A 20928-nucleotide genomic window follows, 5' to 3' on the forward strand; every position below is an offset into this window, starting at 1 on the left:
TTAGAGGTGCTTTGACTAGAAATGAAACTTCATTGTCTGACTGTGTTGTGTCTCCTCTGCAGGGAGAGTTCAGGTCCAGGATCAAACAGGGGACATCAGGAACAGAAGCAGCTCCATTGATCCGACTCCTCTGATGGCTGATCAATCAGTTTGATCTGTGTGTTCTTTGATTATTGATCAGTGATGTCAGAGTGGAGTCAGTGTGATGTTGTTGTTGTGTGTTTGAGACTTTTAGTGTCCATGAAGGTCTCTGCTGCCGTAGATCCTCTGAACTGTGACAGAGTTCTCACTATGGAGGAAACTCTCAGCACTTTCCAGCAGCTCCTCCATCATGGAGGACGTTCCCTCACTGTAACAGGTGGAGGAGAGAGGAGAGGAAGCACAGGTGGATCCTCTGAGGAAGAGGAGCGTTCCTACAAACCACATGATCACATGACCAGAATGGCATAACTACAAAGTCAGATTAATGGGTTTGCAGGTGTCCTTAAAGTCAGAGTTCTCAGATACAGAAAACTGTCACTCTTTTTACCTGTTATGTCACCGTGGCAACTGAATGAAACAATGTCAGTTTTTTAAAATTGTTTATTTTATTTACATGTTTGAAGTAAAGCAATCTGTCAATCAATAACCATCATTATAATATTAATCTCTCCACGTTTCCATTTAAAGGTCAGTCTCACACAAAGCAGACCAGTGATTTTACTTTACTTCCATATGATGTGTTGTTTGTATGTCTTTTGACTTCGTACTGGTCATACTGGGTCTTGTACCATTTTTGAGTTTTGCTTTTGTATTTATTTATTTTAATTTCTCCCAGTTTCTAGTCTTGGTAGCTGGGGATCAGTCTGCCAGGGCCTCCACTCTGGCCACCGCCTGGCACACATTGCACCTGACACTACGGCGCATCCTGCAGATGGTGGGCCTGCAGGAGGATGGGCCCATGTCCCTTTTTTGTGCTGTGCCCATGGACTATGGCCCCATAGGGGTCAGATTTGGAGGACCATTGGCTCAGATCTGAGGGTCCTCCAAATCTGAGGGCATGGTCCTCAGCCGGAAAACGGTGGAGTGCTCACTCCGGGTCAGGGACGAGTTCCTGCCCCAAATGAAGGAGTTTAAGTATCTCAGGGTCTTCTTTATGAGTAACGGGAGAAGGTAGATCAACAACAGATTGGTGCCGTGGCTGCAGTGCAGTGATGCTTTCCTGGTCCGTCGTGGTGAAGAGAGAGCTGAGTTTAAAAGCGAAGCTCGTGATTTATCCGTCGATCTACGTTCCTACCCTCACCTATGGTCACCAGCTTTGCGTAGTGACCAAAAGAATGAGATTGCGGATACAAGCGCTGGAAATGGGCTCCCTCCGAAGGTGGGCTGGCCTCTCCCTTAGAGATACAGTGAGAAGGATGCCCTCTTGGTGCCTCCTGGCTGAGGTGGCAGACCCAGGACACGCTGGAGAGATTATATCTCTCGGCTGGCCTGGGAACGCCTGGTGTTCCCCTGGACAAGCTGGAGGAGGCTGCTGGGGAGAGGGAGGTGTGGGCTTCTCTGCTTGGGCTGCTGCCCCCGCGACCCGGCCCTGTATAAGAGGAAGAAGATGGATGGATTATTTTATTTTTCTGCTTTGGTTAAGTTTTTCTTTTGTTTATTTTTATAATGTCATTTTTTCAATGTTGAGCTTCATTTTGTATTGTATAAAGTTCTTCTTTAGTTTGTATGGAGCTTTGGTCCTTCCCCAGTACAACAATTGGTAGATTTAAGTAACATCAGCCTTCAACAATGGCTCTCTGACAGCAAATATGTTTTACTGTTAATAGTAAGAGTTAGATATCTGGATCAGTTGCAGGCCTGGTCTGGCCTGAATCTGTCATCCTTGTGTCTTCTGGATTCATCCTGCTGTGCAAGTGGAATCCAATAAAGACCCTGTTTGCTGTTCCATTACAGTACCCCATCATACACAGCAAATCCAGCATGTCCAAATTAACACTGTCAGATTTGATTTCAACACTATTAAAGTGTCTAGAGAACTTTAATATTTAATGTGCTAAACGAGGCCTGGTAAGTCTGACATGCAGCTCTATGGTTTGTTGCACCTTCTTTGAGGATTGCATGGTCTGAATTTGGGGAAAGTGGCAGCCGTCATTTCTTGTGAATAATTTCTCACTGTAAGTAACTAATGTGTATTTATATAGTGCTTTTGTTTTTCTGCCACTGTAAATAAGAATGCGCTCTTTCCTTGATTAGATAAAGGTTACTCTGACTCACTGCTCCACCTTGTGGCTGAAATTGCTATTACATAGAAGTGCAGCTAAGCCCCAGGTCCAACTTCAATTTTTTTTAAAAATTTGTTCGTCTTTTGATAATTAAACTCTAATTACTTATGTCTGTAGTTGTAGATGGTTGGTGGTTATTAAACACAAGAAGTACTGCACTGACTTGAACATCCTGTCAGTGTTTTAAATATAAGATTACATTTTGCTGCTCTATAAGTTGTGATATAAAGTTGCAGAAATCTCTGTTATATTCAAGGATTACTAACAAATACTACTATTTCCCCGGTGAACAAAAAGATTAAAATGTAACTGGGATAACACTTTAGAGTACTAAGATTCCTCACATCATGTTCACCAGGGAGGACAAAGGATAACTGTTTGCTGAGCTGAGCACTATATGCAGTCCGCCTTTGTTTTTGCGTCTTCGTTCACTTTGAAATAGTTCCACACGGCTCACTTGGCCTTCTCCCAGCTCCGAGCTGCAGCCGGGGCCTGGGGGCGGGCACTCGGCACCTGTGATTAACCCCTTACATGCCGCTCAAACATAGACAGGTCTCAGACCGTGGTATCGGTCCCCAGTATCGGGGGACTTTTAACGAGTACTTTAGAAAATGTGGTATTGAGGCTGATACCAGATACCGGTATCGATATCGGTGCATCCCTAGTGGTGACATCAACAAAAAACACATTTCCTGTTTGTATACATTTTTTACAAATAAGATATTATGGGAGAAGGAGCGAGGAGTGTGCATAACACAGGATGAATGGACTCAAATATGGAAAGAACAATGGAAATGCACTACCTCACAAAGATGGAGGGAATTTGGATGGAAAATTTTGATTAGGTTCTTTATCACCTCTTACCAAAAGATTTATTATGATGGGAATCCCCCGTATGCTGGAGAAAATATGGACACAGATGACTACACCTCTGATATTTGCAGGCAGAATTTTAAAGCTTGGGTGAAATGTGGTCAATGCAGTTCTTAAGCATGCATGCAAATATTCATTAGTCAGCTGTGAGCGAGTCTTTCCCATTGTTAAGAGAAAACTCAGGAGGCAAGAGAGACAGACTCAGCTAGAGTTGGGCAAAAAAGTATTTAGTCAGCCACTGATTTATGAGAATTTATCCGTAAATCAGGGTGGCAAATAAGTATTTGGTCAATAACAAAAATACAACTCAATACTTTGTAACATAACCTTTGTTGGCAATAACAGAGGTCAAACGTTTACTATAGGTCTTTACCAGGTTTGCACACACAGTAGCTGGTATTTTGGCCCATTCCTCCATGCAGATCTTCTCCAGAGCAGTGATGTTTTGGGGCTGTCGCCGAGCAACACGGACTTTCAACTCCCGCCACAGATTTTCTATGGGGTTGAGGTCTGGAGACTGGCTAGGCCACTCCAGGACTTTCAAATGCTTCTTACGGAGCCACTCCTTTGTTGCCCGGGCGGTGTGTTTTGGATCATTGTCATGTTGGAAGACCCAGCCGCGTTTCATCTTCAAAGTTCTCACTGATGGAAGGAGGTTTTGGCTCAAAATCTCACGATACATGGCCCCATTCATTCTGTCCTTAACACGGATCAGTCGTCCTGTCCCCTTGGCAGAAAAACAGCCCCATAGCATGATGTTTCCACCCCCATGCTTCACAGTAGGTATGGTGTTCTTGGGATGCAACTCAGTATTCTTCGTCCTCCAAACACGACGAGTTGAGTTTATACCAAAAAGTTTTTCTTTGGTTTCATCTGACCACATGACATTCTCCCAATCCTCTGCTGTATCATCCATGTGCTCTCTGGCAAACTTCAGACGGGCCTGGACATGCACTGGCTTCAGCAGCGGAACACGTCTGGCACTGCGGGATCTGATTCCCTGCCGTTTTAGTGTGTTACTGATGGTGACCTTTGTTACTTTGGTCCCAGCTCTCTGCAGGTCATTCACCAGGTCCCCCCGTGTGGTTCTGGGATCTTTGCTCACCGTTCTCATGATCATTTTGACCCCACGGGATGAGATCTTGCGTGGAGCCCCAGATCGTGAGAGATTATCAGTGGTCTTGTATGTCTTCCATTTCCTGATGATTGCTCCCACAGTTGATTTTTTCACACCAAGCTGCTTGCCTATTGTAGATTAACTCTTCCCAGCCTGGTGCAGGTCTACAATGCTTTTCCTGGTGTCCTTCGAGAGCTCTTTGGTCTTGGCCATGGCGGAGTTTGGAGTCTGACTGTTTGAGGCTGTGGACAGGTGTCTTTTATACAGATGATGAGTTCGAACAGGTGCCATTCATACAGGTAACGAGTGGGGGACAGAAAAGCGTCTTACATAAGACGTTACAGGTCTGTGGGAGCCAGGGATTTTCCATGTTTGAGGTGACCAAAAACTTATTTGCCACCCTGATTTACGGATAAATTCTTTACAAATCCTACCATGTGTATTCATGGATTTTTTTTCACATTCTGTCTCTCACAGTTGACGTGTACCTCTGGTGCAAATTACTGGCCTCTGTCGTCATTTTAGGTGGGGGCACTTGCACAATCGGTGGCTGACTAAATACTTTTTTGCCCCACTGTATATGACATGTACATGGGCGGTGCCCCTCGACACTGTCTCTTACACAATCGTTTGCGTGAGATATGTCTCGGAGGACTCGCATCGAGGGGTCCGCTTGTTCTTTATTTATATTGTAAAACAGCATTCTTAGGTGGAGCATACAGAGTGAGAAAGTCAGAAAAACATCTCCCGATTTGGGAACAGGATGTGTGAGTTCATTGACCTTAACATGATGTGCTCTATCTTTCCTTTTAAGCCAACATTCCTAGTTTCAGTTAAGCAACTTCCTTCATATGGTTTCAATCATACTAGTCTACAAATGTCAGGCACACACACACTCTAAGTTTAAATGAAGCTAAACACTATAAGAGGACAAACACTTTATAAAACAGTAGTGGAATAATACAAATGGATACAAATTTCCTTTAACACCCATTCATCTTTAAATGCCAGATTTTCACTTCAGGAAGCACACAGCCCCATTCCACTGTTGGCCAACGCCCTCAACGACTTTTACTGCCAGTTTGATGAGACATCAAGCAGCTTTCACAGCTCAATAGAGAATTCCCCAACAATAGAGACACTTTGGTCACTCATGGTAATGATAAATGGACTGATTCTTTTATAGCGCTTTTCTACTCTCCCGGAGTACTCAAAGCACTCTATACAACACACAAACTCCTCCTCAGACAATATATTTACCCTTCTGTGCCATTTCATGTTTAGGTCAGTTATATTTGTTTAGGTCAGTTATATTTGTTTAGGTCAGTTATATTTCTTTGTGCAGTCATTTGGTTTGTTAAGTTTGCAGTTCTTTGCCTGAGTTCAGTTTTGTTTCTTTGACATTTTTTATGAGCTTAACATTAATTACTTTTGTAAATATAATATTTGGGTTAAATGAATGAAAACTTTGTTTTTCTAATAATTCTTGTGACTCCTTCTGCTTTTTCAACTTGGTTCATCACACAGCCCTAAATATTTGTTTAATGTCCTGGTCAAATATTACTCCAAGGTGTTACTGGAGGCCAAGGTAATGCCATCCAAAGCAAGTATCTGGTTAGATACCATATTTCTAGGTATTTTAGGGCCAAGTATAATCAGCAGCATAAAGTTAGTTGTCACCCAGGTCTTTATATCAAGCTCTGCTGTGTTCAAGCTATTAATTACTGCGTGCAGGAGAGCCAAAACACACATCAAACATTAAAGTTCAGTTATGCCAGCTTTAACCTTGGGATGCCTCAGCTTCTCTTTTATATCCCCCACACTCAACTCTCTGCATCAGGAAGCTCCTGCCACTGGTCACCCTGGGAGTTTCGTCCTTCTACACCCTAACAGTTAGCAGATAACGTAGTGAAGCATCGCCAAGCAGTTTTCACAAGGTCATGCTGACACAACATTTGACTCTGACTTTAAACACTGGTCACTTCAGGTGTTGCTCTGATATACAGGAAATGACATCACGGCTCAAACTCTTTGTCAGTAAACCATTTCTTTATTTAACATATAAAATTTTGGTTTAATTGTTGCAGGATTTCATTACACAAACAAACTGAAAAAAAAAACTGCAGAACACATGGATCAATGCATTCAATAAAAATATAACAGGAAATAGATTTCTTAATCAAACTGCTGGAACAAAGCGAACCACTCAACACAAACACTACAGTAGAACAGTTTAGAACGCTTAAAATGTAACAAGAGGCACACTTTCATTCATAGCGGCCTCATCAGATCTTTACAGAAGACTCCACCTGAACTCTGTGGAGCCTGATCTCAAGGGTTTAAGTCTGACCCTGAAACCAGAAGAGGATCTTTCTGTCTCTGCAGATTCACTGTGATCCAGAGATGGCAATGATTTCAGTCCTGCATCACGCTGATGTTTGCACAGAGAAGATAATTTAGTAAATGTTTTTGAACATTGGTAACAGTAAACTTCATAATCATTACGCAAATTTTTACTCTGTGAATGGTACTCATGGCCATTGACCAGTGGTTGTTGATCAATGCTCATAAGAATTTGCATATTAATGATGAAGAAATTGACCTCACAGCCCATTGTTCATTCATTGGGCCGGTTTCAGTCGTTATGCAAATGTACTGTTTACAAGATTAACGTAAAAGCAGGAATCAAGACGTAACAGTTTATTTGTAACATGGAATCGTTTCTGAGTGGAGTATGAACTGAGATTACTCAAACTCTTTCACAGATGAAGTTCTCTTTCATGTGTCTGCGTTCATGCTTAGTATGATCACATGATTGTGAAAAGGTTTTGTCACAGTGTCTGCACTTGTATGGTTTCTCTCATGTGTGGACTCGTTTATGCTTTTCAAGCTGACATGCACTGATGAAGGATGACCCACACTGATCGCAGACATGCTTTTTAACGCCACTGTGAAGGAGTTCATATTGTTTGAAGTCCTTTGAAGTGGCGAAGCCTCTCCCGCATTCTTTACATTTTGTCTCCAGTGTGTCTACGTTGATGTATTTTCAGAGTCCTTCAATGACTTAAAGTTTTTCCACAAAGGTCACAACAAAAGTCTTTCCCACAGCGATGACAGGGTTGAGAACTTGATCCATCTGTGTCGCTCTGCTTCTAAACAAAAACACAAAGACAGTGTAAGTCAGTCCTTCAACATTTTTATCCTGAACGTCACCTGAAATAAAGAGCATCTCTGCCAAAGTCCAATTACATTTTACTGTTTACATTATCACACTCAGCTCAATTTAATGTGCTATAAAAACGATAAGAGTAAAAACATTAAAGTAATACTAGTTTAATGCTACAATAACAATAACACAATTCTCAAACACTATCCCTAAAAACCTGTGATTAGAGTCTGAATAATCATTCAGAGCTGCCAGTAGAATTGCTAACATGCTAACACACTTTGATGAGCAGAGTTGTTTCAAACAGTCGGGCTGACAAGATAAAAATATAAATACATACCTCACAGTAACTGCACTTGTAGAGTCTTTCTGGTGTGGATCTGTTGGTGTGCTTTCAGGCAACGTGGAGATTTAAAAGTCTTCTCACACAGGTCACATTTATAAGGTCGTTCCTCAGTGTGGGTAAACATGTGACGTCGTAACTCTGTGTTTGTGGTAAACTGTTTACCACACTGATCACAGCTGTACGCATCATGTCTGGTGTGAATGCGTAGGTGTGTATTTCGGCTCCCTATCCGGCTGAAAGTTTTTCCACAAATGTCACAGCTGTACGCCTTAATTCCAGAGTGGGTAACTAGATGACTCTGTAAGTTGTTACTGTGAGTAAAAGCTCTGCCACACTGATCACAGGTGTACGCTTTAACTCCACTGTGGAGGAGTTGGTGTGATTTTAAGTTTCCAGACGTGGTAAAAGACTTTCCACACTCGTCACAGCTGAACGGTCTCTCTCCACTGTGGATGAGTTTGTGTGTTTTTAAGTGTGAAATGCGCGTAAAAGACTTTCCACACTCGTCACAGCTGAATGGTCTCTCTCCAGTGTGGATTAGTTGGTGTCTTTTTAAGCTTCCAGACTCGGTAAAAGACTTTCCACAGTCTCCACAGCTGAACGGTCTCTCTCCAGTGTGGATGAGTTTGTGTGTTTTTAAGTTTCCAGAGTGGGTAAAAGACTTTCCACACTCGTCACAGCTGAATGGTCTCTCTCCAGTGTGGATTAGTTGGTGTGTTTTTAAGCTTCCAGACTGGGTAAAAGACTTTCCACAGTCTCCACAGCTGAACAGTCTCTCTCCAGTGTGGATTAGTTGGTGTGTTTTTAAGTTTCCAGAGAGGGTAAAAGACTTTCCACAGTCTCCACAGCTGAACGGTCTCTCTCCGGTGTGGATGAGTTGGTGTGTTTGTAAGTTTCCAGAGAGGGTAAAAGACTTTCCACAGTCTCCACAGCTGAACGGTCTCTCTCCGGTGTGGATGAGTTGGTGTGTTTTTAAGTTTCCAGACTGCGTAAAAGACTTTCCACAGTCTCCACAGCTGAACAGTCTCTCTCCACTGTGGATGAGTTGGTGTGTTTTTAAGCTTCCAGACTGCGTAAAAGACTTTCCACACTCGTCACAGCTGAACGGTCTCTCTCCACTGTGGATGAGTTTGTGTGTTTTTAAGTGTCCAGACGTGGTAAAAGACTTTCCACAGTCTCCACAGCTGAACGGTCTCTCTCCTGTGTGGATGACCTGATGCATTTTTAGGGAAGCTTTCACAGTGAAATCTTTCCCAAACTCGTCACGGTTGTATTTTTTTCATCCACTTCTTTCTTCAACAAAATTGTCGGCCTCCTGAGAGCGCTGACTTCTCGATCCACGTTGGTCCTGCAGTGACACAGATACAAACAGAGGCAGTGATTTGTGGGAAATACATTATTCTAACCGGCCTTTTATTAGTGGTATTTTGTGAGCTTTTATTAAATAAGTATTTATACTTATTTTCATACACACATTGCAAATGTGCTCATGAGAGTTGGCATTCAGTCTTTTGAGGGTCAATGCAAACACGCTAACAAACACAGATAAATATTAGACTTGTTTCTAGGGCAAAGATTAGAGACATTTGGCTGTGCCTGTACGCCTGCTCAGTGAGATTAGCACAGAATGTATTCTGGATGTTTCAGAGACGTGTACGAGGAGAAAAAACAGCAGGAAACACAGAGTGTGAGACGGTGAGGACGGTTTTTAAGTGTTATAGAAGTAAAAAAACTGACGCATATTATGATATCTGCTTACGTATTGTGAGGCTGGACTTTAATATACAAAAGGATTGTGATGTGTGCTTCCTAGGTGAGATCTCTGTAAGTGACGCTGCAGTAACTGCACCGTCATATATGTATGTATGTATGTATGTGTATTTATATATATGTAGCCGGTCTGGCCTTAAACTATGAGTGCCGCTAGCTCTCTGCGTTGTGTTGTGCGAATGACCAGAGGAGTCAGCTCTCACTTTGCCAGCTGGGCGGATTTATTCTCTCTGAACTGTCTGTTGAAAATAAAAATAGAACAGTACAGCGACTTCACTTTACCGGACTTCTGCATGTACGCCTCTCCTCAGCGGGACCTCTAGGCGACTGAGGTGCAACATCACAACAAATCCAATTAACAAATAATACTGCTAAAATGTATTTATAATCATATGTAACAAATGAAAATGCACTGCATCGTGACCATATAGTGACAATTACCTCAACAACAAAATTATAGTTTAGGGAGACTTCATTTACCAGTGGCAATTTTACATAATTTTTTTTGTTACATATATCTAACAGTAAGTTGAAACAGTGAACATGAATCACAAACAAAAGATATAACCAGTACACATGACACAAAAATAAAAGAGGGAGCTCACATACCTGTTTAAAATAAAAATAAAACAGTACAGCGACATCACTTTACTGGACTTCTGCATGTACACCTTTAAGGGAGAGAGAAGGATAGCGGACCACATGAGAAGCCACCTGCATGCTTATATGCTCTCATCTGAAAATGGCTAACTAGCATGTTACAATAAAGTGCTGTACTCGACAGAGAAACAATAATTCACACTAAAACATCTAACAGAACTGTGAGACAAAATGTACAAAGGGAACAAGCAGCGTTTGAATTACTTTTAGTTACTTTAACTGTGTTTATTCACTCTGTAACTGAGAACACTAGCGTACGCTCACCTCTCCTCAGCGGGACCTCTAGGCGACTGAGGAAAATAGCGCGCAGCTACAGGAAGTGACTTCGTGGGAAGTCAAAGGTCACACAAACAAAATAAAAGCTCCCAAAATATAAATACAGAAAATAAACTGTCAAGAGATTTATTCTAAAACACTTCTTCAGTTGAGAATCAGAGAGGAGAAACACACTGCAGTTAGTTACTTGCAAGCAAGGGCAGCCACAGAACTCGCACAGAGGTGCGGGCTCTGAGACTCGCGCCGTGCCATTGCCCTGTTCTTTATTTATACATCAGTGGGTGTTTGTTCTTTACATTAGAATGTGGATGTTTAGGTGTGTGTGTGTGTGTGTGTGTGTGTGTGTGTGTGTGTGTGTGTGTGTGTCCATAACCGACTTCCTAACCTGCTGGCCTGGAAGTCCAGCAGTTCATCTAAACAAAATGCACTTAGAGTAAAACAGACATAGATACGTTTATCCTGCCATAAAACAATAAAAGAAGGTACGACCTCTCCCATGCTCCCAGGATGTGGGTGTGAAAACCAGAACACTCTGGAATCACACAAGCTTCCTAGGATGAGACATTCTTCCAGGATACTATTGTTAAGATTCAAAATTGGAGAAAGGAGTACGGAGGGCTCTCAAACAAATAACAACTCTGGTCCACGAGGTATGGTCAAAGCGAAGATTTATTGGTTACATGCATGGAGTTCAACACTGAGCAGATTCAGCATTGAACTCCTGACAATACTCAGAACAAAGGCTTTATAGGGGTGAAATAGTACAGCCCCCCTTTCCTGTTGCCAGGCAGATTCAGTAAAACATACGTCAATCCAAAACCACAACCGTTCAGTTAACTTTTGACACAGTTTAAAAATATGAACTAGACTACTTAACTCTTAAAACTTAAACTCTAAAGAATATAAGTAATAAAGAATAATCAAATAACTGAAAAATATGACATGTAAGCAGGTGTGTTGCAATTCCTTTCAGAGCTCCGTCATCCTCACCATGTATTGGCTGATCATAACGTCTGCCAAGAGTTCCTGACCTTCACTTGACCAGGAGCCACAGCTCTTTTAATAAGCACAAATGCAATCATGTATAAAGAGATTAAAATCCTTTTCCTTACGAATGGGTCTTTCCCAGACTGCCAATATGTTTGCTCATCTAAATGCACTATCCCTACTTGGAGATTATGTGATTAATACCATGGTAATATGAACAATAGCAGTAAAATAATTTCTTTAATTCTACACTATCAACTACATACTTCTAAACACAAATGATTACATGCAGCATTCTACCATAAGCAAACCTATATAATTAAAAGATAATACTGACATTATAGTTAACATTCTATTAACATAAACATATATAAATAAACACATATACATAACCAATACTGACAGAGCAAAATAACACTGCAGGATGGATCTTTGGTGAAATATAAATCATTTTTTAATACACCCGTTACATCCACCCCTCCTAGATTTCACCAAAATCCAGAACAGTCAGGTGAACAATCTAACTGGAATACCGGGACAAATCTACAGAACTTATGGCTCCTAGGCATGGGTTTAAACCTCCGAGCTATAAGCTCTAGTCTCAGCTGTATAAGCCACCTACCAGATAGGTTCAGAAAGAGCATGAGGGTGATCAGGGCTCATCCTTTCTTAGATCAGTGTGATGCCATTTACACCACACACATTCCCAGCCGTCCACACACATCAAGTATGGGATTTGGAGACCCCCGAGAACTTGAGCATCAATGGACAATATGAAAGGCTTCTTTCTCCTAATTATGTCCTGGGTTTTAACTAATTAATAATACCAAAGGAAACATCACAAAAAACACTTAAGGTCATGAAAATTAATTGCGATTTAGCAATTCACTGAGGCATCCACCCTATTTATTGAAAAGTATCGTATCTGTATTGGTATTGGATCGATACCAAAATATGCAGTATCGCACACCACTACCATCAAGCGGTGCGGCTTCGTAGCTGAGCAAAGTCGTACTCTTATCTTGATGACCTATTTAGCGTCAGACAGATTTTCGAGCACGGTGTACATAAAATCGTTTCGAGGTCAGTAAACACAACCAGAGTTACATAAAGCACGCAGGATTATAAGGGGCGCTGTCGATTTTCAGGAAAATCAAAGGATTGATTTTAAGACGCAGTATTTTCCAAAAACACGGTAATAACGACGGCCCGCTAGCATGCTCTACCAAAAATAGTGCTTTGTTGTGTATCTGACGGACGAAAGCCAAACCAGTTCCACACCACTGAAGTTGCAGCATTTCTACAAACCAGTTTTGGTTCATCTGTTTCATTTAACGACCCGCCATGTGCTTATGTAAACATATGCACTGCGCATGCGCGTTTTACCCATATTCTATCCAATATTTCATTTTCCTATCGTTGCCTAAAATTACACCGGTATTACCGTGATCGGTATGATACAGCCCAGCCCTACACGTGTCAGTATTTATGTCTCCAGATTGTCAGTGAGCCATTAAGACTGTACTCTTGGTACAGTTTTTATTTTTGCTGCTTTTGTCTTACACTGTCAAACAAACACAGATTTGCAGCGTTTGTATGTGTGTGCAAAAGCAAATGTGCCAGGCCTCAAAGACAATGGGTGGTTTGCACAACAAAAGCAGGATGTGAATCGGGCATATGACCTGTACAAATCTCAGCAGGGGTGATTAACACCTCGGGACTTGCACCAGAAAATAAAAAAGTCAGTAATTCTAGTAGGTGTTGGTTTCAAGGGATTTCTGCAAATGTGCGCAGGGTTAGTAAATCTAGTGTTAAAGTTAGCTCGGTGCTTACCTTTAGATGAGCCCACAAACCGAGAGAAACTCCGAGATGAAGCTGGAACTCTTTCCAAACACAGGAAACAGGTCAGGGAGCAGAGACCCACGTGGTTCACGCTGATCTCAGCTACGATCCAGGAGACAAGGGTGTGCAGATCGATGCAGATATCGATCCAAACGTTGGTAGTGGTATATGATCGATACTTTAGTTTGTATCTCTCCTGGAGGTTCACTATTTACTCGCTGTGGATGAAAAAGCAGCTCTGTCTGTGTGAACACCTCTTCTTATGCGGCAGACGCACTTTGCTCCGCCCCCTTCTTCCTGCCCTGCTGGGATTTGTTACTCTGCCGTCACGTGACTCAGATGCGCTCAGAAGATGCATTTGGACTGCAGAGAGAGAGAAAGAGGAGCAACATGTGGAGATATTTTATGACTGTAAATGAAAATGCTGGAGAACAGCTGGAAGGCTGTCAAGCCACAGGGGACCACAACAAGCTGTAGAGTTCAGCTTATTTTTCACACCTCAGTTAAATGCTTTGACTGAAGTCTCACTGCACACACTCAAACTTAGTGTTTGTGTACACCTTGGTCATTATAACCTGACACTGATCAGTGCTGCTCTGACGACCACACTCACATCCATGTAATCATTTAACTGGGATGATCTGGATTTACTGCACAATGCTGAATGTGTCCTTACAGTACAGGAATAACTCTCTCTGTGTTCCTGTAGAGAAACTCTGGGTTTGTGTGCTGATGAGCATCACTCACAGTATGATACAAAGGCTCACTCATACCTTTCCACACATGTGACAAATTCAAAAAGATGCTGAAACCTTTAGAACATCATAAACTACACATTGTTGTACTCTTTTAGGATGGAACAGCTTTCAGATTTATTTACTCTTAAAGGATAAAAGATGTTTTTAAGAATTTTGCATTCAAGAGGAGAATGTTTAAATAAGTCATGTAAATGAGAATTTCAAAGTTGGTGGCTGCAGTATATACAAATTGGTGTATCTCAAAAATAAAACTATGAAGACACTCAAAATTAATTTGGAAACTGTTTTATGCAACTTTTTTACATTTACAATTTTGAGGGATGAACCTCTGAAATTACTTTAACTAGAAATTTGTGTAAAAATACCACTATTGCAATTCATGTAGTTACTGATGACTTGATGCATACATATGATTAAAATTTGGGATATAATGGTTGTATTGATGTATAGCAACTTAAAATACTCCCAGAAATGGCACTACAACATGTAAAAATATAAAGATGAGCTCAGGCGGACTGGGTTCTTTAGTAGGTCTAAAGGGTTAACCTGCGTCCTCACATCATGAATATGAAGGGTTGTAGTGGGAGAAGGTGGTGTGAAATCCTCATAGCTGTGGAGTGAGGAGGGGGCTCCTGTGGGTGAAATCTTTGATGGTGGTGATGGCTCTGTGCTGGTGGGAGTGGGGAGGTGGGGGGATGATGGACCATGCAACTTCTGTCGGTGCTGTGCTACTGGAAACTGAATTTCCATCACACTATATGTTGTGATGATCTCAGTTCAGTCATGGTGTGTTCTGCAATCCTGCTGAATTGTGTTCCAGTCCCATCGACTGTGTATGAGCGTACAAACAAGCGTGTGGCGGGGATGAATCGGAATGTCTTGAGCCTCAGCATCACATCATCACAGTGGGTGTCACAGTAATACTCGGGCAATTCGGAGTCTGGCGAGTCTGAGAGGTCCCATGCTTGCATGTCTCCTTCTGAAAGGGGAGACAAATGTCAGACTTTTTACATATTGTCCATGATGGAAAACTCAAGATTTATTTTAAAACACTGAAACATTCATTATGATCCCTCAATTGTCTGTAGCTGTAGCAGCAGTTCATAAATTCCAGTTTAGTTACCACTCAAAGCAAAGAGTAGTGAGCCACATTAGTGAAGTCAGAGGTCAGAAATGCAGAAACTTGTCATTTGCCATGAGTGTGACTGCTATTGGTCCTATATTTGATATTGTGGTTTCCTGTCCTTTCAGATCATCACGTGGAGGTGAAGGTGGAGGAAGGCTCAGAGTCTGTCACCCTGCCCTGCAAAACAACACCTGACCTGCCTGAGAACACCAGAGTGGAGTGGACTCGCTCTGACCATGAACTCTTGATAGTTCAGGAGTATTCAAACAAAGGTGGCAAACTTATGAAACGGGACAAGTTTTACAGAGACCGAACAGAAATGAATGAAGACCTGCTGAAAACTTCAGTCTGACCCTGAAACAGCCCACAGAGAGACACAGGAGGATACATCTGCACCATCTACAGGGACAAAGACATCCTGAGACAGAAAGTAGTGCTGCACTATGTCAGAGGTCAGAGCTGGTGGACAGTGGCTCAGATTAACTTCACAATTCAAAGGTCATAATTTATTTATGCATTTATTTTTCGTTTCTCCACAGAAAAACTTCCACTTTGGGCCACAGCTGTCGTAGTTAAGTGTGCCTATGTAATGGCACACTACTATTCGACGGATTTTTTATCCTTATTATTTTTCGTCCGCCTAAAATTATGAACCGTTTCACGGCCCGCAGCTTAGAGACGACCCCCACGTATTTTACACCGTTTCGTGCGGCTCGATCGGGAATGGTGTGCTATGACTCTTGGTAGGGATTCGTCGCACGGTTTTCCCAAAAATCCCAAAAAAAGACCCCATTTTTCCCCATTCATTTCGATTGGGAAGGGCCTGAAAAAAGGTGCCAACCCAGGCCACTTTGAAGGCCTACCGCTCGGCCATACTTTGTCGTAGAAACGTCATTTAAACTTTAAACGGGTCACAAGATTTTGGACTTTTATTGACCAAATCCTCCTTGCGATATCTTTTACGGTTCTTTCACAAGAGCAGTTTAAGTTTTAGGAAAATTGGGATTTTCACGGAATGTTCACCCCACTGTCAACTGCCAAAAAACCAGAGTGTGGAGAATAATTTAAAAAATTTGTCTTTCTCGGCCTGTCCTACCCAAACCGTTTACCCTACATCAATAATTTATACATCAAAAACGTAGCTATCTTGTCTTCTTTCATCCAATGTGTTTGTGATCATGATCAGATTTACGGTTTTCTCACAAATGCCATCAAAGCGCAGCCTCCTCCCTCTCTGTCCCCCATAGACGACCATTCTAAAACTGCTCTCAATTTTCAGCTCAAATCTAACATCGAAGGGTGTCTTTACACTGTCACCACGTCAGTATAATACACTCTACAGGCATGAAAATTTAATATGTTGTAGTCTGGAAGTTCCTGCCACTCACGGTGAAAGAATTATTGCGATCAGACCTACAGTTTACTCTTGGCAAGCATTTGTTTCAGAGCTAAATTCCTGTTTGCCCATCTCTCTGTCTGACCCCAACTGCAGAGTGTGTGTGTGTTTGTGTCCCATCCCCTCCTGCCACTCACAGGAGTTACTATAGCAACAGGCCCTAACAGCTGAGTGCAGGAACAGCTGATGACTCTCTGCTTAAAACTCAACAGTTTTTTGCTCCAAATACATACATCCTGATGTCTTTGGACAACTGATCCGGCAGTAGCATAGGCACACTTAAAATTTCTTCGGAAATTTTCGCTTTCTAGTTCTTCTTGTTCTTGGGTTTTCAGGGGTCTCAGATATATAGTTTTCAACACTATTTCATGTCAGGTGAGTCTCTTGTATGGAACGCCAGGACTGCCATAATGAATTAATTAAATACACAATTAAGTAATTAAATATGGCAGTAATTAATTATTATTGGAATTAATTAAATAAATAGTTATGACACATGTAATTAAACTATTTACACATTTAATTTATGTATTTCACATTTTAATTAATTATTGACACATTTAATTAATTATTTAATGACATATTTATTTCATTTTGGCAGTCCTGGCTCTCATCATGAATTAATTTTATCTGTCAGACTCACCCATCAAACTCAGGGGGCTTGTGACCTGCTGATAAAAGATGAACGACAGTCAGAAATATACTGAAAATCTAACAAAGGCAGAGGTTCAGAGTAATTCAGGCTTTTCCTTGCATGTTATGTAGCTGATACCTGCTGTCTTGTGTGGTCTCCTGGTTGTCTGGGCTGTTGTCAGCTGCATGAGTGTTACTGCCTGCTACACAGATTTCCTCAGACGGACGTGATCTGACATTACATCTGTTAGTCTGACGTCTGTCCACAGGCGAAGACTCTATGACCGAAGCAAAAATGTCTTTAAACGCCGCCAGAGAGCGTTTGACAGTCTGAGGAGTGATCAGTGACTTTGCTGTCAAAGGAGGCACTGGAGCTCCTCCTAGAGGTTTTAATGAAACTGCCGTGTTGCCATTTTTGGGAAGAGCGAGTCTGGGAGATTTGCCCTGTTTAGACTGTTTCTTCCTTTCTTTTTTAGGTTCAGGCCTCTTGGGATGAAGCTGCTGAGGCTTTGAGGACATGTTCTCCAAATCTTCAGCTACGTTGTTGACATGCCACCATCCGCCCAGGGCTCTCCTTCTCCATTTGGCTGAATCTGCTTCCGTGAGCCGCTCCTTAAGTCGACTTTGCGGCATGGGCACTTTTGGTGTGACTGATAGTTTTCCAATAGGATCGTGCTGATATCAGTCTGACTCTGAAAAACCCCACACAGGGAAACATTGGGAGAGACACATGTTACGTCTGGAGAAAGGGAGACATAATCAGATCGAAAACAGTGATGTTAAAAGTAACAGTTTCTTTTTCTTTTCTCTATTTTTTTTTTTCAATGAGTCTTAGCTGCACACTGCCTTTGAAACACATGTTCAACAAGAAGCCACAGAAACCTTTATCACATTAAAGTCTCATTGTTTCTGTACCGATTTTCATGTATTCTCATGTGTTTGGCTCCCAGAGTGTCGATTCCTCCTCCTGTCTCATCTTCCTCTGTTCTCTGTTACCTGGTCTTTCAGAGTACTGTTAGGGTGATATTCTGCCAAGTGTGAAGTTGATGAGCTTCACAGTTACAACAGGTTAACATTTCTGAATAACAGGATGAAAGTACAAGCATGAACATTTTAAACATGTTTTTTATATTTATTTATATTTCAACAATATGTTTGAATGTTTTAATCCAGCAGTTTAAGGTCGGGCTCAGACTAAAGTCTGTGCTAAGACGACACCATTGCAAAATGTTCATTTTGTTTTTCAGAGGTGGGCTTTCTGCATCATTACCCTGTTGCAAAATCTGAGTGAGCTAAAGGGCATGAACTGATAGCTTCATATTCTCCTTCAGGATTATCAGATAGGGAGCAGAATTCATGTTCATCAAGTGAGACAAATTGTCCAGAAGCAGCAAAGCAGCCCAGACCATCACACTACAACCGCCATGTTTGACTGTTGGTATGATGTTCTTTTTATGAAATGCTGTTATTTTCAGTGCAGATGTAAGGGGACTAAGACTTTCCAGAAAGATGAGCCTTTTGTCTCGCCAGTGCACAGATTATTTTCCCAGAAGACTTGGGGATCATTGAGATCATTTTGGCAAATGTGAGATGAGCCTTCGTGATCCTTTTGGTCACCAGCAGTTCTCGTCTTGGGATTCTCCCGGTGTTTGAGGATGGAAGCAGGGTTCCTACAACTTCAGGAAAGTTAGATTTAAGACTTTTTTTGTCACTCAGTATTTAACAATAACAAAAAAACCCTTAAATTGATTAAGAGTTATAGACTAAACAGGGGTTAGAGGTCAACATGTTGAAATTTGCGTGTGATCAGTGATGAGGGGTTTCTGTATTACCCCTGACATGCTATTTATTTTACAGTCAGCAGACTTCAAGTCTGAAAGACTTTCTTCAAAACATACAACATGCCTCATACACACTTACACTGCCGCTTTTATCCATGATAATTCTAGCTCACAGACAGGAAGAAAGAAAATCATGTCTTTGAATGTGTGAGACATTTTAATAACAATTAGTCTTATTCTGAATTTTTATGGATCTGATCTGAAGTCTGAGGTGTTTCTTTGGATGATGTTAAAGATGGAGTACTGTCTCCTCGGTAACCTGGACCTCTGAAGGTTTGGATTTTTTTCTTACTAACATTAAAAGTTTTAATTTAACGATTCAGAGTCAGTATTTTGAAATCTTAAAATGTAAATTATGAACCTGCAAATCACCAAAATCAGTTCACTTCTATTACATCATCTCTGGTTAGGTCCTGTCAGGTTACAGCTAAAAATCTAATACAAGACCTGGTCTGAATCAAAATCAGTACCTTCCTCCTGATTTATGTGTTTATTTATGTATATATGTATGTATTTATGTATTCTAGTCTTTCCCCCTGTCCTCTGCCCTTCTACCCTCTCCTCCAGGCTGTCCTCAGGCCTGTAAGATGCTGCTGTCATGTTGTCGGTCAGGTTCTTTCTGAAAGAAGCAAACATGAAGATCAGAACTAAACACACAGACAACACACTGGTGAAACTGGAGCTAAAGAAAGACCAAAAATTCAAAATAATGAAACACTGAAAACTCACAGCAAACAGAACTTGGAGTAATCCAGTAAGACTGGAACTCTACATGCTGAGATAGCAAACAAATCAAGAACTAAAACACAGATCACAAAGTAGAAATCAACATTATCAATAAAGACATCAGAGATTCAACTATATCACGAGGCTTCAGATGCACTTTTAGAATATTGTTGAAGAAAAAAAATGCTTACAATTATTTGAAGTATTACTATACTTGTGCTGTTTTCTTCATCCTGCAAAGCTGTTCATGTTCAACATGACTGATGAACAGATCCACACAGTCATTCAGTTTGTTTGGAGGAAGCAGCTCATCTGAGGTCATGTGATTATCAGCAGGTTTCAGTGGAGCTGATTTAACTCTTTGGTCCAACAGAGCAGCTCAAACAAAACTGTAGAGATGAGCTGTGTTGATCCTGAGGACTTAGTGATGTGTAGAAATAATGAAACCTTGATGTGTGACAGTTTCTGAGGCTCCAGGTTGAAGATGTGTTTTAAATCCGCTGCTTTGTTGAGTCATATTGTCCTACAAAGAAACCGATCCTGACAGAAGACAGGATCTGTGATCAGAACTCCTTGAACTCTTCTCTCTAATGTTTCATTTTAGGTCCACAAACACTTTCAGCAGTAAGTAGATCCACACTGACAGGAGACATGACTGTGAAGCAGCACCATCAGACTCTGATCGTCTCCAACATCTTTAAAAACTGCTTTGACTTTTTAGATCTCTGTCCTGTTACCTCCTGCTGTGGTCTGCTTCTCTCCTTCAGCTTTCTCTATAACTGCTGCAAACTGCTGCTGCCATCTGTTAGCTCACGGTGTGTATGTGTCCTGGAGCTCCAGTCTGTCAGGTGGAGGTGGAGGAGGGGCGGCTGAGTCTGTCCAGCTGCCCTTCAAACCACAGAACCTGCATGAATGATGTTAGAGTGAAGTGGAGGGACAGATACAACAGGAAGCTTCACGTGTATCAGAACGGCTGGAGGCCTGAAGAACAGCACCAGGTTTACAGAGACTGAACGAAGATGGATGAAGACCTGCTGAAACTGGAGACCTCAGTCTGACCACTGAAACAGCCCACAGTGAGTGACAGTGGGAGATACAACTGTGTAGTTGACAGAGGAATATCTACAGATACAAAACGGTGCTGCTT

At 41.6% G+C, this 20928-nt stretch overlaps 2 long non-coding RNA genes across 2 annotated transcripts; both read right to left on the reverse strand.

Annotated features, from left to right (window-relative positions):
- Positions 1-6349: 6349 nt before the first annotated feature.
- LOC134623550 (uncharacterized) lies at positions 6350-13578 on the reverse strand. Its single transcript, XR_010573471.1, has 3 exons — positions 13293-13578; positions 7761-9114; positions 6350-7406 (listed from the first exon to the last, which is right to left on the reverse strand). It is a non-coding gene; the product is annotated as an uncharacterized LOC134623550 (long non-coding RNA).
- A 5841-nt stretch (positions 13579-19419) lies between these two features.
- On the reverse strand, positions 19420-20541 carry LOC134623548 (uncharacterized). The gene is made up of 3 exons (XR_010093372.1): positions 19973-20541; positions 19785-19830; positions 19420-19674 (listed from the first exon to the last, which is right to left on the reverse strand). It is a non-coding gene; the product is annotated as an uncharacterized LOC134623548 (long non-coding RNA).
- Between the last annotated feature and the right edge of the window lie 387 nt (positions 20542-20928).

This window comes from Pelmatolapia mariae, unplaced genomic scaffold (genome assembly GCF_036321145.2).
Source record: "Pelmatolapia mariae isolate MD_Pm_ZW unplaced genomic scaffold, Pm_UMD_F_2 NODE_ptg000741l+_length_37860_cov_1, whole genome shotgun sequence".
NCBI classification, from domain to species: Eukaryota; Metazoa; Chordata; class Actinopteri; order Cichliformes; family Cichlidae; genus Pelmatolapia; species Pelmatolapia mariae.